This window comes from Vulpes lagopus, chromosome 18 (assembly GCF_018345385.1).
Source record: "Vulpes lagopus strain Blue_001 chromosome 18, ASM1834538v1, whole genome shotgun sequence".
NCBI classification, from domain to species: Eukaryota; Metazoa; Chordata; class Mammalia; order Carnivora; family Canidae; genus Vulpes; species Vulpes lagopus.
This window is the reverse complement of record NC_054841.1, coordinates 30,426,214-30,444,671: the sequence shown is the minus strand read 5'-3', so window position 1 is coordinate 30,444,671 and position 18,458 is coordinate 30,426,214. Positions and strand designations below refer to the sequence as shown.

General features: G+C 43.4%; 1 pseudogene; it reads left to right on the top strand.

The window, feature by feature from the left end:
• The first annotated feature begins 4,737 nt into the window (after positions 1-4,737).
• Positions 4,738-4,930, top strand: LOC121478459 (annotated as a pseudogene).
• Positions 4,931-18,458: the final 13,528 nt, after the last annotated feature.

Here is an 18,458-nt window from a genome sequence, read left to right as displayed (position 1 = left end):
TAAAATCGTAAAAAAAAAAAAAAAAAAAAAAAATTCCCAGCCAGTACTCCACTGACCCCATGAGGTATCCCCAGGTTGGGAGGAGTGAGATGCCCTCCAAGAAACCTTTGTCCCAATAGGCAGACCCCTAACTAACCCAACCAAGTTTCAGCACTAAAAATGAAAACCAATGCTATAATAATGTGGCCTTGGTTATCCCTGACCTCAGACTGCCCCTCTAAACCCAATGCAGTCCCTCATTTATTCATGAGCCCTTTCGCGAAGATGATGCCAAAAGCAAAGAAAGAAGCCCCTGCCCCTCCCAAAGCCAAAGCTAAAGCAAAGGCTTTGAAGGCCAAGAAAGCAGCACTGAAAGGCATCCATAGCCACATCAGAAAAGAAGATCCACCTGCCTTCTGACAGCCCAAGATACTGTCTCCAAAGTCAGCCCAAATATCTTAGAAAAAGCGCCCCCAGGAGAAACAAGCTTGACCACTATGCCATCTTCAAGTTCCCCCTGACCACTGAGTCAGCCATGAAGAAAGAAGACAACAGCACACTTGTGTTCATCGTGGTTGTCAAGGCCAACAAGCACCAGATCAAACAGGCTGTGAAGAAGCTCTGTGACTTGATGTGGCCAAGGTCAACACCCTGATCAGGCTGGAAGGGGAGAAGATGAATGTTCAACTCCCTCTTGACTGTGATGCTTTGGATGTTGCCAACAAAGTTGGGATCATCTAAACTGAGTCCAACTGCCTAAATCAAAATATAAATTGTTTTCACCATAAATAAATAAATAAAAATAAAATCACAATAGGGTGCATTCTTTGACCAGCAATGAGAAGAGGGATTTTGTAGCACGAAATGCTTACATTAGAAAAGAGAAACAAGAAAAAGAAAAGGGGAAAAAAATCCAGTAGAAAGAAGGAAATAATAAAGACAAGAGCAGATATCAATAAAATTGAAAGCAAGAAAATCTGAGTGATAAAAGCAATAAATCAAAATGTTGCTTCCTTAAAAATAATTGATAGATAAACCACTAGCAAGACAGACAAAAGAAGAAAGAAGGAAAAGACAAACTACCAATATTTGGGAAGGAACATGTGCTGTCATTATGGACTCTGAAGACATTGAAAGAATAATAAAAAAACACCATGAACTCTACACAGAGAAAATTGACAACTGAGATAAAATGGGCCATATTCTCAAAAACCACAAGCTATCACAATTCCCCTTCCCAATATGAAATGGATAATTTAAGCAGACCTTTAACTAGTAAGAACATTGAATTCATAATTTTATTTTTTAGTGAATTTTTTGTTATGTGAATTATATCTCAATTTTATTTTTTAAAAGATTTTATTTATTTATTCATGAGAGACAGAGAGAGAGAGAAGCAGAGACACAGGCAAAAGGAGAAGCAGGCCCCATGCAGGAATCCCAATGCAGGACTTGATCCTGGGACTTCAGGATCACGTCCTGGGCCAAAAGCAGGCATTAAACTGCTGAGCCACCCAGGCATCCCGAATTCATCATTTTAAAACTCCTCCCCCAAAAAAGAACTATCTGGACCCAGATTATTTCACTGGAGAATTCTATCCAATGTTTAAAGAAGAAGCAACATCAATTCTAGACAATCTTTTCCAGAAAGTAGAAAAGGAAGGAACATTTCCCAATTCATTTTGTGGATTCAGTATTACCCTAATATCAAAAATAAGCAAAGACAGGACAAAAAAAGAAAACTATAGACCAATATCCTTCATGAATATAGGTGCTAATGTCCTTAACTAAATATTAAGACAGATATTTAATTTTTAAATTTAATATTTAAACAGAATGTAAAACATATTTTAAAAGACATATATATGTATATCATGACCAGGTGGGGCTTAATCCAGGTAGAAAGCTTGCTTTGGTTCTTGAAAATCAATGTAATTCACCATATTACCAATAAGAAAAATGATATCAGGGCGCCTGGGTGGCACAGTCAATTGAGCATCAGGCTCTTGGTTTCAGCTCAGGTCATGATCTCACAGTCATGGGATCGGGTCCCACATCAGGCTCTGTGTTCAGCGAGGAGTCTGCTTGAGATTCTCTCCCTCTCCCTTTGCCTCTCCCACTCATGCTCTCTCCCTCTCTGAAATAAATAATTTTTTTTAATCATTTTTATGTTTTTTTAAGATTTTGTTTATTTATGAGAGACAGAGAGAGAGAGGCAGAGAGACAGGCAGAGAGAGAAGTAGGCTGCCCACTGGGAGCCTGATGTGGGACTCAATTCTAGGACTTCAGGATCAGGACCTGAGCCAAAGGCAGACACTCAACCACTGAGCCCCACAGGCATCCCTAAAAATCCTTTAAAAAAAAAAAGAAGGAAAATATCAATTGATGCAGAAAGGTGTTTGACAAAACCCAACATCTGTTCATAATAAAAACTCTCAGGGGCACATGGGTGACTCAGTCGGTTAAGCATCCCACCTGGCTCACATCATGATCTCAGGGTTCTTTTTTTTTTTTTTAAGATTTTTTATTTATTTATTCATGAGAGACCCAGAGAGAAAGACAGAGACATAAGCAGAGAGAGGAGCAGGCTCCATGCAGGGAGCTCAATGTGGGACTTGATCCCGGGACTCCAAGATCATGCCCTGAGCTGAAGGCGGCACTAAACCCCTGAGCCACCTGGGCTGCCTTGATCTCAGGGTTCTTGAATTAAGTCCCACAGGGGCTCCATGCTCACTCAGCAGGGAATCTGCTTGAGATTCTCTCTCTCCCTTCGTCCCTCCTCCCACTCACTCATTGTCTCTCTTTCTATCAAATAAACAAATCTTAAAAAAAAAAAAAAACTCTCAGAAAACTGCGAATAGAGAGAAATTTCCCCAACTTGACAAAGCATATCTACAGAAAGGTACCACTAATACCACAATTAATGGTGACTGAATGCTTTTCCACTATGAAGAGGGACAAGGCAAGGATGTCTGCTCTCACCAGTGCCATCCAACATAGTACTGGAAGAATTAAACCATGCAAAAAGGCAAGCAAAATAAATAAATAAAACATACAGATTGAAAAGAAAGAAGTAAAAGTCCTCTGTTTGCAGATTACTTGATCACCTATCTAGAAAATCCAAAGGGATTTACCAAAAACAAACAAACAAAACACCCCCCCCCCCAAAAAAAAAAAAAAAACTTCTGGAAGTAATAAGTGAGCTCAGCAAAGTCGTAGCATACAAGACCAACATAAAAAAATCAATTGTATTTTTTTCTATCTCCATGCACTCAGAAAATGTATTGGAAAAACAACACCAGCAGGGGTCTGGTGTTAGTCCTCACGACAGAATGTAACAGGCTGGCAAAGAATATACAGAGTGGAAGAGGCAAAAGAGTGAGGGTTAGGCCAGACCAAGGGGGCCTAGTAGGGAGGTAATTCCATGACCTGATACTCTTGGAACCTATCCTGAAGATACAAAAATGTCTTTAGAGAGCAAGTGAGCTTGTGAGCTGGGTTTTTTGGGTATGACACTGAAAGCACAGGCAACAAAAGCGAAAATAAACAGTGTGACTACATAAAACTAAAAAACTTCTGCACACCAAAGGAATCAATCAGAATGAAAAGACAACCTAGAAAATGGGAGAAAATATTCACAAACCTATATCTGACCTATCCAAATAGTGGTTAATATCCAAAATATATAAGGAACTCATGCAACTCAATAGCAAAAACAAAAACAAATAACCTGATTTAAAAACCAGGCAAAAGGCCTGGAGAGTAAAGGGATATTTTCCCAAATAAGTCATGCAAATGGCCAACAGATACATGAAAAGATACTTAACATTGCTAATTATTGGGAAAATGCAAATCAAAATCACAATGAGAGATCATCTCACTTCTTTCAGTATGGCAATTATCAAAAACACATGAACTAACAAGTGTTGGCCAGGGTGTGGAGAAAAGGGAACCCTTCTGCAGTGTCAGTAGAAATGTAAATTGGTATAGCCACTATGGAAAATAGTATGGAGGTTCCTCAAAAAGTTAAAAATAGAACCACTGTATGACCTGGAAATCTCCTTTCTGGGTACATATCCAAAGAAAGTGAAATCAATATCCCAAAGAGATATGTGCACTCCTGTGCTCGTTGCAGCATTGCCTACGATAGCCAAGATATAGAAACAACCTAAGTGTCTATCTACAGATGAATGGATAAAGAAAATGTGGTATAGGGGAGGCTGGGTGGCTCAGTCCATTAAGTGACCAACTCTTAATTTTGGCTCAGGTCATGATCTCATGGTCCTTGGATCGAGCCCCACGTCTGGCTCCACTTTCAGCAGGGAGTCTGGTTGAGGATTCTCTCTCCCTCCTTCTCCTTCTTCCCCTCTCCTGCTTGTGCACTCTCTTTGTCTCTCTCCCTAAAATAAATAAATAAATCTTTTTTTTTAATGTTGTATTTATATACAATGAAATATTATTGGACATCTTGTCATTCACAACATGGTAAACCTAGGGGACTTTATGCTACGTGAAATAAGCCACACACAGAAAGACAAATACTGTTCAGTCTTACTTACATGTGGAGTCCAAAAAAGTCTAACTCGTAGAACCAGAGAATAGAATGGTGTTTACCAAAAACTGGGGAAGAGGGTCAGGGGCAATACTGGGAAATGTTGCTCAAAGGGTACAAACTTTCAATTTTAAGATAAATAACTTCTGGAGATCTAATTTATAGCATGATGATTATAGTAATATTATATTGTATACTATACGCTAAGCTTTGCACAGTGGCAGTATCCTAGCCAAAGAGGTTTATCCAAGGTGGGATTACTGCTAGTTGAAAACTGTATATTATATGTTAAAAGAGTAGATTATACATGGTCTACCACACACAAACCCAGTAACAATGTGAGGTGATGGATGTGTTAACTAACTTGATTGTGGTAATCATTTCACATGTATTAAAACATCATGTTGTACACCTTTAAAAGGAATTATACAATCTAAACACATATAATTTTTATGTGTTAATTATACCTCAATAAAACTGGAAAAAAGGCAATACAATTTACAGTTGGTATAATTTATTTGTTTATAATAAATGAGACATTTACATGTAAATTTAAGAAATCATGTATAGAACTTGTATACTTAAAACTACAATACTAGATTAAAGAGATTTTTTTGGATTTTATTTTTTAAGTTATCTCTACACTCAATCTTGGGCTTGAACTTACAACCCCAAGATCAAGAATTACGTGCTTTACTGACTGAACCAGCCAGCAGCCCCAGAAATTTTTAAAATCTAAATAAATGGAGAGAGATCATATTTCCATGGATTGTATTCACTACAGTAAAAAAGTCAATTCTTCCCAAACTGATACGCAAGTTCAATATAATTCCTATCAAGATCTTTTATATAGACAAGATTATTCTCATATTTGTATGGAAAGGAACTAAGACTTTGAAAAGTAATAATATGGTGGGAAGAGTTAATTCTATTCGATGATAAAGCCTAATATATAGCTATAATCATCGAGACAGTATATTATTGGTGGAGAGATATACACATAGATCAATGAAACAGAATAGATAATGCAGAAATAGCCCCACACAAGCACAGCCAACCTATCTTTTTTCTTTTAAGATTTAATTTTATTTATTTATTTGTTTGTCTGTTTGTTTTAGAGATAGAGAGCAGAGGAGCAGAGGGAAAGAGACAAGCAGATTCTAAGCTGAGCTCAGAGCCCAATGCAGGGCTCAATCCCAGACCCTGAGATCAAGACCTGAGCTGAAATCAAGAGTTGGTTGGTTAACGACTTAGCCACCAAGGCACCTCTAGCCAACTGATCTTTGATGAAAGTAGAAAAGCAATCAAGTAGAGAAATTTTCAAAAAATGGTGGTAGAATAATTGGATATCCATGGGCAAAAATATGAACCTAGTCCTAAACCTCACACCTTATACAAAAGAGTTCCTCAAAATGGATCACAGAAAAAAAAAAAATGGATCACAGAGTTAAACGTAGAACTATAAAACTTTTAGAGGAGAAAACCATCAGGATCTAGGGCTGGTGATCTAAGAGTTTCTAGATATGACACCAAAATCTTAATTCATAAAATCAATAAGCTGGATACCATCAAAACTAACAACTTTTGCTTTGCAGAAGATACTGTTAAAAGGATGAAAATACAAGCTACACTGTGATAGAAAATATTTGCAGACCACATATCTAACAGAGAATGCAAATCAGTATATATAAGGAACTCTCAAAACTTAATGATTAAAAAAACAAACAATCCAATTTGAAAATAAGCAAAAAGGGGCACCTGGGTGGCTCAGTGGGTTAAACAAGTGACTCCTGGTTTTGGCTCAGGTCATGATCTCAGGGTCATGAGATCTAGCCCCTATCAGGCTCCACGCTCCATTTAGAGACTGCTCGAGATTCTCTCCCTCTCCCTCCCTGCCACCTCTCCCCCTATTCACATGCTCATGATGCTTGCTCTCTCTCGCTCTCTCTCTCTCTTTCTCTCAAATAAATACAGAAAATATTATTTTAACTGAGTAAAAGACATGAAGAGATGTTTCACCAAAGAAGATATACATTATGGTAAAGAAGCCCATGGAAAGATGGATAGAGATAGAGATATCTATGTCAAATAAATAAATAATTTTAAAAAAAAAGGCCTTATAGGGGCCCCTGGGTGGCTCAGTGGTTGAGCGTCTGCCTTCAGCTCAGGGCATGATCCTGGAGTCCCGGGATCGAGTCCCATGTCAGGCTCCTTGTATGGAGCCTGCTTTTCCCTCTGCCTGTGTCTCTGCTTCTCTCTGTGTGTGTGTGTCTCTCATGAATAAATAAACAAAATCCTAAAAAAAAAAAAAAGGCCATATAAGATATCACCACACACCTATTAGAATAGCTAAAAAAAATTTAAATAGTGATAATACCAGATTCTTGAGAGGATGCAGAGAATCTGGATCTCTCATGCACTGCTGATAGGAATATAAAATTACAGAGCCACTCCAGAAAATAGCTTGGCAATTTCTCAAAAAATGAAGCATACATTTATTGTACAGCCCAGTCATTGTACTCCTGGACATTTATCCCAAAGAAATAAAGAGTTACATCCACACAAAAGCCTGTCAAAAGTTGATCATCGCAGTTTTCATTATAGTAGCAAAAACAAGAAACCACCAAAAAATCCTACAACAAGTGAATGGTTAAACAAACTGGTACATACACTACTCAAAAATGAAACAATTGGGGCATCCCAGGTGGCTCAGTGGTTTAGCGCTGCCTTCGGTCCAGGGTGTGATCCTGGAGACCCGAGATCAAGTCCCATGTGCTCCCTGCATGGACCTGCTTCTCCCTCTGCCTTTGTCTCTGCCTCTCTCTCTCTCTATGTCTATCATAAATAAGTAAATAAAATTTTTTAAAAATGAAACAATTGATATATTCAGCAACCTGGAAGGATCTCTAGGATGGGGCAGGGTACAAAGGATCACATCACTGTATGCTTCCACTTGCATAATATTCTCAAAATGACAAAAATATAGAGATAGAGGACACATTAGCGGCTGCCAGGGATTAGGGATGATAGAGGAGCCAACGTGATTACAAAGGAGTAGCGGGAGGGAGATCTTTGTGTTGATGAAATACTTCTGATTCTTGACATGGGTTGTGCAAATCTATACAAGTGTCAAAATAACACAGAACTATACATACATTATATCAATGTTAATTTTCCAGTTTTGATACAGTACCACAGTTATGTCAGATGTAACCATTGGGGGGAGCAGGATGAGGGTTACAGGGCACATGAGACATTTCTGTACCATCTTTGTAACTCTCTGTGAATCTATAATAATTTCACAATAAAAAGGTTTTTTTTTTTTTAAATCAATATAGGATAGTTCATAGTGATGACAGCCTGGGTTAGACTGTGTTGGCTTTGAAGTTCCGGAATGGGAGAAAAGCAAGCATATATTTTTGGTATGTGGGAGAGGGGGAGAAGAACAGAACAGACATATGAGTTTCAGCTGTGACTTACACATCTTCCATCTTGGTGGGAGAAAGTGGCAGGCAGGCTGTAAAGACCTAGAAAGTAAAGGCTCTAAGGACTTCTTACATAGCATTTCCTGGAGCTTGGGGCGGGGGGGTGGCTTTTACCTCACCATGGGGTTACTCTGTCCAGAAGGCAGCCAGCCTCTCAGAGCCATGACACCCCAGAAACAGATCTGTTTTCGTCCTTGGCAAGCCTCTGGACCAACTTCTGTGACCAGGGAGCTAAGACTCAGAGAAGAGCAGCAACTTTCCAAATATTACACAGTTAGATTATTGCACCAGAGTGAGGACATGAATAACTCTGACATCTGAGCAAAGATTGAAGGAGTTTGGTAGTGAGGTAGCAGGGTAGTAAAAGAGGCTGTGGGGAGACCAGCTAAGAGCCACTGAAATAGTAAAGGGATCAGACAAGAGGATTCAGAACTTAGAGATTGCATGGGGTGGGGAAGTGGGGAAGAGGAGATATGAGAGTAGGAGACATGCCCAGGCTGACCTTAGCCTTCTGGCTTGTACACTAGTTGGATGACGCAGCCATTTTACCAGGACATGGAGTAGTGTGTGGAATACTCCCCAAAACTGGATTTTGGAAGACTCTGGGTCCTATCTCCAATCTTCTCAGCTTGAAGTCCCTGGGAGACAGACATCCAGGGAGAGTTGGGAGAGTTATTTAGGAAACACTGTGCTACTTGAGTTCAGAGCTCCAGGAAGAGGTCCACATAGGTCATTGGAATAACCTTAGCACCAGGCAAGCACATGAAAAGAATGTCGAATTCCATCAGTCATGAAAAGAATGGCTGAATCCAGGCAGTAAAGGAACACGAAGAGAGGAGTAGTTCACAAAATTCTGAAATAGCCCATCAAGTTGGCAAAAGGTAGCCCAAGAACTGGGTATGGGAGTTATTAAAGTGGCATTGTTTCCTGCCATCACATTAACAGATTAGAGACAGAAACTAAGAATCAAAGCCATCCTCTAATAAATGTAGAATCATTTAAAAAGTGTGTGGCTCCCAGGTTCAGTTCAGGGACTCTCTACAGCCTCCCACCTCCCCAGCCAGATTGCACCCCCACCCCAGTGCTTCCTTTATAGAAATTCTGGAGCTGTAGTGCCTGTTCTCACATCCAGCAGGGAACCATGATTCAGGGCTAGGCAAACTGGCAGGAGAACCCTTTGGTTCATCCAAGTCCACTGCCCTGGGTCCCAAGTCTGCTTTCACAGACCATTTGCATGTTAATTTCCACTGCTCTGCAAACCCTGGATTCTTCTATAAAGGGCTAGTGCCTTTTTTTCCATTTCATTCTCATCTCTTCACCCATACTCCTAGGTAATGTGGGCTTTGGTGATGAAAAAAAAAAAGAAATTGTCTTGTTTGTGGGGTCCCTAAGTTCCTGTATTCATTCAAAATGTATTTTGGAGGCTTAGAAATCCATTATGGGAATGCAGGCTGCCCTCAAGAACTGGGGACTCTGTTATTTTCTCCTACCTCCATTCTCTAACACAGTCCCTATCATGGGGAGAGGGCACAACCCCCAGGCTCCTGGACGGGAAACTGAGCTGGTGGGGTAGGGGGAAAGGATTGCGGTCTAAGGACCCTTACGCGCAGTCGAGGATTCAACTCCTGGGGAGGAGCCCACCAATCAGAACTCCCTGCAACTCAGTTGAAGTGACCTATTCATAAAGCCTAAGGCCAGATAATAAAGGTCCTTAACAGGTGAAGGGTGAGTCCTGCTTCCTGTCCTGGAAAGGAGGAAAAGTGTCATGGGACCACACTCTGGAGACTGCCACTGCCTTGGCTTCATGGTACAAAGCAGATCCCTCACACACTCCCTGCCCTGCCAAGGAGACTCCAGTATGAGAAAAAGATAACCCCTTGGCTTTGGAAATCATTCTTCATCAAAGTGTTTCTGTATCCACTGTGCTTGAACTTGACACACCAGCTGAGAGGCTACCTTGAGGATCCTGAACCCTTGTTTCAGGATGTATAAAGACCAGATGATTCCTTTAGTCCCTCCCATTGGGCCTAATTAACCCACACCAAGCCACACTGTACACTGTGGCTGCCCCCTGGGGCAGAGCTACATTCACTCAAGAACCCATATACTCCAGCCTGGCCATGGCCCCTCTGCACAGCCTCTTGATGAGCACTGCAGTCTTTTTCTTCTTCTTCTTCTTCTTCTTCTTCTTCTTCTTCTTCTTCTTCTTCTTCTTCTGCTGCTGCTTTTACAGCTCCACTGGGAATGAAGCCCCCCCAGGGATACTCAGGACTCAATGCATTAATCTCAAGATGTCAAAATATGTGCTTATGCTGCACTGTGCAGAACAAAGCAGGGATGACTGCATTAATCCCTGAGGTCACCAGCCTCCAAAATGGCCCCTATGACCCTCCCTTCCTACTCTTCATGACTTCATGCAGAACCCTACAACACTGAATAGAACTGATAAATAGTTGGTAGGATATACAGAAATGTCAGTATGTATCTTCCAAAGCTAGGTCATGAAAGGCATTGCAGCTTGGCCTCACTTTTTTGGATCACTTGTTCTGGGAGAGGCTAGCCACTATGTCATAAGAACCCTCAAACAGCCCTACAGAGAGGCCCATGTGGAGAACAGAAGCCTCTCACTAATAGCACTAACTTGCCATATGAGTGAGCCATATCTTAGGAACAGGTCTTCCAGTCCTATCAAACTTTCCCGTTGGCTGGCCATCAAATTGACTATAACTTTATGAAAGACCTCCAGCCAGAACCACCCAGCTAAGATGCTCCTGGATTCCTGAACCACAGACACTATGAAGATAATAAGTGGTTTTTGTTTTCTTAAGCTGCTAAGTTTGGGCATAATTTAATACACAGATAACTAATATCTACATCATAACTAACATGGGATGTTTCCATTTCTCTTGGGTAAATACAAGTAGAATGGCTAGGTCCTACAGCATATGTTTAACTTCATAAAAAGCTGCCAGTTTTTCAGTGGTTGTTCTATTTTATACTCCAGCCTACGCCACATGCCAATCCAGCTGATTTTCTTCAAGACCCATCTCACCGAAGACAAATAACATTGTCTTTGATTATAGGACCCAGCAAGGTGTGGGACCCTAGTCACACCAAACTTCTGTACCTTCCTCCCTAGCTCCTTTTCTTTATGAACCAACCAATGTTCCATTGCCAGAATTGGAGTGACTCTCTGGTCCTTCCACAGAGTTGGAAACTTCCTGCCATCTGATGACGTCCACGGCCTTGATCATTCTGTACTTTAGAATTGCCAAAACCTTTCCCACATGTGCCTGGAGTTCCTACAGGCCAGATCAACACATGGACACAAATGAGGTTGCATTAACAGGAAAGATACACATCTCATGGGCTTTTATTCCCATCTGCAGACCACAGGTGCTTCAGGGCCCCTCAATTGGTCCAGTTATTTCTGAAAGTCTCTGCCATTCCAGATGAACTTAGCATAGTGACTCCTCCTAGAAAGCCAAGTCCTTAGAAGCCGCTGAGGGGCAACACCTCACCACTGCCCCTGCCAGAGTACCCTAAAGATCAGCACTGTGGTCCCTCCTCAATTCCATCCATTCATGCCCTTGCACTCCCCAAGTCGCCAACCCCATGCTGTGATAAATCTGGATATCATGCAGAAATGTGGGGAGGATCCTTGTACTACATTCTGTCAGTGCCCTGACCAGATCCCCTTTCCCAAGACACTGTATTCATCCACCAGCTGCTATGAGGCTTTCCCCCGTCCTGAGAATTGCCCTTGACTGATGGTAACCCCAGAAAATCATACTCCTCACCCTCTGCCCAACAACTGATTGAAAAAAGCCTGCCCTGCTTGCTTCAAGGGGGGACAACCCTCTGGTCCGTTCACACCCGATAGCTCTCTGTGGGATCAGGGAAAGGCTAGATGCCAGCTGAGACCCCATCTTTGCTGTGCATCTTCTCCTGCCCTGTCCTGCTGTCCTCCCTCTTTTCTACGCTTCTCTGAGAGCATATCCTCAATAAATCACTTGCTCAAGAATTCCCATTTCAGCCTCTTATGCCAGAGAAGGAAACTTTGTGTCCAGTAACCCACTATAACCTCACTTAGGCCCCAGGACCTTCCAAAGGCCCTCATGAAATGAGCTCCTGCCTCTGCCTGTATTCCCCCTCTGCAAGCCTCGGGGCAGTCCGTGGGCCACGTAGGAGTAGAGATACCACACCATTTCTCTCACTCCACTCCTCCTCATCTCCACTCACCTCTCCTCGTGGTAGCCCACCCACCAGCTGCCACATGAGCCATTTCCTGCATGCAAAGCTGTCTTCCTGCTGGATGCCACCCACTAGGACACCCACTATAATATGAATATATGATATATGAATATATAGTGTATTCATCTGACCTTCAAAACAATTCTGTTCAATTGCTATTATTAACTCTCCTATTTTACTAGTGAGGAAGCCAGAAGCAATTTACTGCAAAGCTCACGAAGCTTACGCTCACTTGCCTGGCCCTACAATTTTGTAGTCCTAGTCTTGTATCATTCTGCTTAAAGAGGACTCCCAACTTACATCAGCTTTGGGCCCCCAACACCTAACTTCATCCTTGGAGAACCTGAGGCTCTGAATGGTAAGGCATCTTACCTTACTAGGACACAGTGTACCTTACCAGGTACACACAGCTGCTGAGCAACAGAAGCAGAATTTGGCCCAGGTTTGGTTCCAAGCCTATTCCTGTGCTCTATCCTATGATGCATCCTGAAGCTCTTCCCGGCCTACAGGGCAGACACCGCCCTTGGTCACCCTCAACCCCCAGCATGCACTTTCTTGGCTGCCAGCTGCCAGTTGCCACCCACCCCCTCTGCTGGTGTATTACCGTAGGAGCCTGCCAGGCCAGAGTGTGCTTGGCTGAGCTATATTTAAATATCAGGGTGGAAGAATGTCTGCATGCATGCCCTCAAGGATATAGACACCCACAGAGCCTTATTATAACCTGAAACAGGCCCTCTGTTTGCCTCTGTGTCTTCTCCATCAGCCAAGATGACAGGCTGATAGGGCACCGCAGAAGTTGGACTGTGTATCAGTTAGTTTTTGCTTTGTAACAAACCACTCCAGAAACTAAATGGTAACAACGACTACTTATTTAGCTCACAGTTCCGTGGGTCAGCAATTTGGTCTGGGCTCTGCTGGGTAACTTTATCCTGGCTGGGCTCCCTTGTACATATGCAGTCAGCTGCCAGATGGAGTGGCACCTGGCACCAGCTGACATGAGTCATCTCTGCTCCACATGGTCCCTCGTCCTCCAGTGGTCAGTCTGATTGTTTACATGGTGCAGGGCAGAATGCCAAGAAAGTGAGTGGAATTCTTCACTTTCACCACATTCTGTAGCCCAAAGCAAGTGACAGGCCAATCCTGGTGGTTAATTTTAGACTAATAATCTAATTTTAGATAATTCTATCTAGATCTAGGTCAATTAATGGATGGATCCTTTTGGGTCTGTTTCTCTAGAGAACCCTGATACACCAGCCCAAATTCAAAGAATGAAGAATAGATTACTAATGGGAGAAGCTGCAAAGCCACATTGCAAAGGGTGAGGGCATAAGGAGGGAAAGGGTACACCCATCTTTGATAATCATCAATCATAGGCTAGGTTTAGGAATAGGATGGGATTTCATGGGGGTTCTGCTGGGCCACTCAGGTGGAGCTTCCAATCACCCCTACCTCCTGTTGGGTATCAAAGACTTCAGGAACAAAACTATTTCTAAGCTTCCCTGAGCAAAGAGCAACTCCACATCTGGATTTGAAAGTTTATCCCCCCCTCAGACTAAGGGCTCCCTGAGGGCTGTACTGTTTTCCACTATCCAACTCAGGATTCAATGTAGAATAGAGAATTCAGATGAAAGAAAGCTGATCTACTCCCCCTACAAGATACAACAGGTTCTGAGAACAGCCAATAGCCTGATTCCTCCATGTTTTCTCCAAGTGGTTGGCACAATGACTGGGATGTACTGAGCCCCCATAAGTGATCCTTGAATGAATAGACGACCAAGTGGTTGACTCATGCTCAATTCTGAATGCACACAGACTTCTGTGCTAAGTCCTGGGATGTCTGCTCCCTACTATACAAAGGGTCCCGGGTCCCAAGTAACCAGGACAAAGGATAGGGAGCTCAGACCTGCCCAACCCACTTCACACTCCCCTTGAGAGCCTTCCACACTGACTCCATTCCATTCTGTCTCTGCCTCTGCTCAGCACACACTGCCCCCACAGCTTGACCAGTTGGCCACCTCCCAACTCCTGGCCCCACTCTGTTGTTTACCTTCCTCCTAGGCTCCATAAGCCCCACATAGGCACTTGGTAAGGAAGCCAAGTCTTGACACATGTGCATGTCCTACAACTCTTCCTTTCCTTAGATATGGCTCTGGGCTCTGGGTAGACTAAGGATGTGGGGAATATTCAGGGGAGAGAATGTAGCAGGTGGGCAAGTGGGGCAACTGGAGTTGGCCTATAAGACACTAAGGGCAGGGCCTTTCATGCTTAGAAGACCCATGACGGCAGGGGCTGGACCCACATGCTCTGAGCTCTGGCCTCCCAACTGTCACAAAGCTGCTATGTGATGTGGGCTGTCGGTTTGCTTCTGTTTCCCCATCAGTCAAAAACAGAGGATAATTATCTATAATGTATTGCTACAGGCATCACGCTCATCTCCTTGGGGCCTTACCACTTCAGAAAGCTCCAGCTATCTTCCTACTCAGGTCTACACCTGAGAGTTTTCTTTCCTGAGCTGCGGAAAGCCAGGTAGCAGACTGCAAGTGCCAGGGAATTAGCATGCCTTGGAGAGCCCTCCATCTGTAACTCATAGGAATTGATGGATAAATACCCCAGCTGCCTCACCCCTCAGACAGGATAACTCTGGGGTACATGTTCTACTCTGAGTCCAGAATTCTCCAGCAGGACTAAGCACATGCTGCCCACAGTGGAACTGCCTCCATAACTGCTTCCTTCCTGTCTCACTTCCCCATTCCCCCTCAGTGCTTGAACTACCTGCACTCAAATCTTTGTCTCTCCCTCCTGAAGACCTCAAACTAAGACATCATTCCAGTCCTGTCTATGCCACAATTAGCCTGTGATCAAGATCATGGAAGGGGCTACCAGCAGGTGTCTGGACTCACAACTGGGCAAGGGACTTCCCAGATCCACTCTGGATCAAAAAGCCACAGAGAGGTCTCACTCATAGTCATCCCGGAATGGCCACCAAATCCTGAAACTGAGGACAGCAGATGCTCAGCACCAATATTCTAGAATGAGCAGTCAGTGAGTCACCATCAGCTGGGCAGCCCTGACTCCTGGCTTACTAAGAAGCAGCAAGACTTGCTCTTCCATCATCACCCTAAACAAAGGACTGGGGAGGATTTGAGGAGTGGAGTAGGGAAGTGCAAGGGAGCCAGGAGTTCCAAGCTAAGCAGGGGGATATTCACTGTGTCAGTTTGCAAGCTCCTCCAGGCCTGGCCAGAACTTCCTTCTATATCCTGTGCATTCTGAATCTCTACCTCATCCCTTCTCTCCACCATGATGACTCCACGTTGGGCTGCCTGGCATCTTCCACCACCTCCTTTCCCACCTCTCTATCTGCTATCAGCCTCCTATCCACCCCCATTCATCCTTCTAAAGTGGATCTTTCTAAAACAGGCCAGCCAACTACCAAAAGCTGTCCGTGGCCTGTGTTGGTGTGGCCTATGAGCTAAGAATGGCTTTTACATTTTTACATTTTGTTTTTAAACAAAACAAAGAAAGCTATGTGACAAAGATGTTTGCCAAATCCTGTTCTAAACCATAAATCTCAGCCCGCTTAAGGGAGTGGCATTCCTGCTGACCTCCTCCCACACACTCACCCCTGCACACCCTAGGACTTCTCTCTGTGCCTGAAATACCCGTCCTTCCTTCCTCATGTGCCTGGAAACTACCTACACTTCAAGTCTCATTCTAAGTGTCCCTATGACTGAACATTGGCCTGTTGGCCTCAGGCCATGCCTTGACTTTCCCTACTCAGCTCTATATGATGGGGGCTGGCCCATAGAGACTCCTGTATAGGTTGGATCACAGCTAGATTTGGCCAATGGGTGGGAGATGGGAGGGCAAGAAAAAAGAAGAAGCCAGGATATTCCATGGTCTCCAACCACAGCTGAATCTCGTCTATGGTTCCTGCTCCCAGTAAACCCATCATGGTTCCCATTGCCACTGGGTCATCCAAGCCCCAGTAACACTACCTCTTCTCTCCTCCTCCTTCCCAGGGTCATAGCAGCTTCCTGCTGTTGCTTACCTCTGGACTGTCCCTGGATGATTTCTCAGCTCTTCCATTACCTATGTAACCAATTCTCTGCATTTAATTACCTGGTTTCTGTTTTCCTGGTAGAACTCTGACTAATACACCATTCCTTCAGGCACCACTGACCCCAAGACAAGCTCAGGCCCCTGCAACTGCTCACATAGCACCCTTTACTCATCACTCTAACAAGCAGGCATTGGATGCTTCTGGTGTTCTAGGGCAAGGAGCAGCAAAGCATGGCCTACTGGCCAAATCCAGCCCACTGCCTATTTTGTAAATAAATTTTTACTGGGACACAGCCACACCCACTCATTTAAGTATTGTCCAAGGCTGCTTTCAAAGGCAAAACTGAAGAACTGCAACAGAGACCATGTGGCTCACAAAGCTGAAAATATTTACTATCTAGTCCTTGATAGAAAAAGTTTGTCAATCTTGTTTTAGTTAGGTCCTGGCTACTCAAAACATCACCCAGGGCCCAACAGCCCAGCTTCGCCAAGAGCTTAAAAGAACTCCAGAATCCAGGACTCCACCCCACCCCCTAATTGATAATTTGCATTTTAATAAGATCCTCAGGTTGATGCAACAACCACTGCTGAAGTTTGAGAAGCCCTCTCTAGAAGCACTCTCTAGAGAGAAGTACTCTCTGCTGAAGTTTGAGAATCCACCACTTTTTCACAGTACTCTTCATGCTCATCAGAAATTATCAACCATCTAATTGTGCATCTTCCTCTACCAGAGGAGAGCACAGGGATTAGACTGAACTTTTCTGCTGGTCCCCAGCACTTGATTAGTGCTGGGTGCTGGCCCAGAGACGATCAACCCATGGACTCACTGATAAATAAATAGTTGAAGAGAGCCATGGAAGCTAAAGGAAGAGAAAGCTTTTCCTTTTTAAAAAAAAAAAAAAATTATTTTGGGGGGCACCTGGGTGACTCAGTGGTTGAGCATCTGCCTTTGGCTCAGGTTGTGATCCTGGGGTCCTGGGATTGAGTCCCACATCAGGAGCCTCCTTCTCCTTCTGCCTATATCTCTGCTTCTCTCTGTTGTCTCTCATGAATAAATAAATCTTAAAACAAAAAATTTATTTTCTTAAGTACTCTCTATACCCAATGTGGGGATCGAACTCACCATACTGAGATCAAGAGTCATGTGCTCCATTGACTGAGCCAGGCAGGCATTTCCTTGAGGAGAGAGTTTCAAAAAGAAGAGTTACTGGGACACCTGGGTGACTCAGTGGTTGATCAGCTGGCTGCCTTCAGGGCATGATCATGGAGTCCTGGGATCCAGTCCTGCACCAGGCTCCCTGTGGGAAGTGTGCTTCTCCCTCTGCCTGTGTCTCTGCCTTTCTCTGTGTCTCTCATGAATAAATAAATAAAATCCTTTAAAAAAAAAAAAGAGCAGTTAATATTTTTTACATTTCAAGTTGGCAAAGATCAGGAATTTGTTCATACATGGCATTGGGAGAATAGGGCAATAGGCCCTCTTACACCTTGTGAGCACAACCTCTGCGGGGAGGTTGATTTGGCAATATTCACCAAAATTATAAAAGCATGTTGACTTTGACCCTGCATTTCCACCTGCAAGCCTCTGCCTTCCTGATAGACTCGCACCTGGAGGAAGTAACAGGATACCAGGGTATCCATTGCACTGCTGTCCACAAGGGCAAAAGACTGGACACAACCAAGTGTCCTTCGACAAGAGGTTTGCTCAGTAAGTTATGGTATATAATAAAAGTGTGCAACTTCAAAAAAGACATAACTGGGGCCTACCTTTGAGGCATGCAGTTAAGTGAAAAAGCAAAATACAGAAGAGTACTGTATCAGATAATACCCAGGACAGGGCAGGAAGAGAGGAGAGAATATATGGAGTTATTTGCATATTCATAAAATATCTTGGGAGGGATGTACACGAAAACCAAGAGAAGTGGTTGGCCACAGGAAGGGAGCACTGCATTGTGCCAGGCGAGGATAGGAGATTTTTCCCTGTTTACCCTTTTATGCTTCCGGTCCAGTGCCTTACTACTCAAAATGTGGCCCACAGACCAACGAGCATTGGAATCACCTGAGAACGAGTTAGAAATAAGAAATCCCAGGCCCCATCCCAGATGGACCGAGCCAGAATCTGCATTTGAACA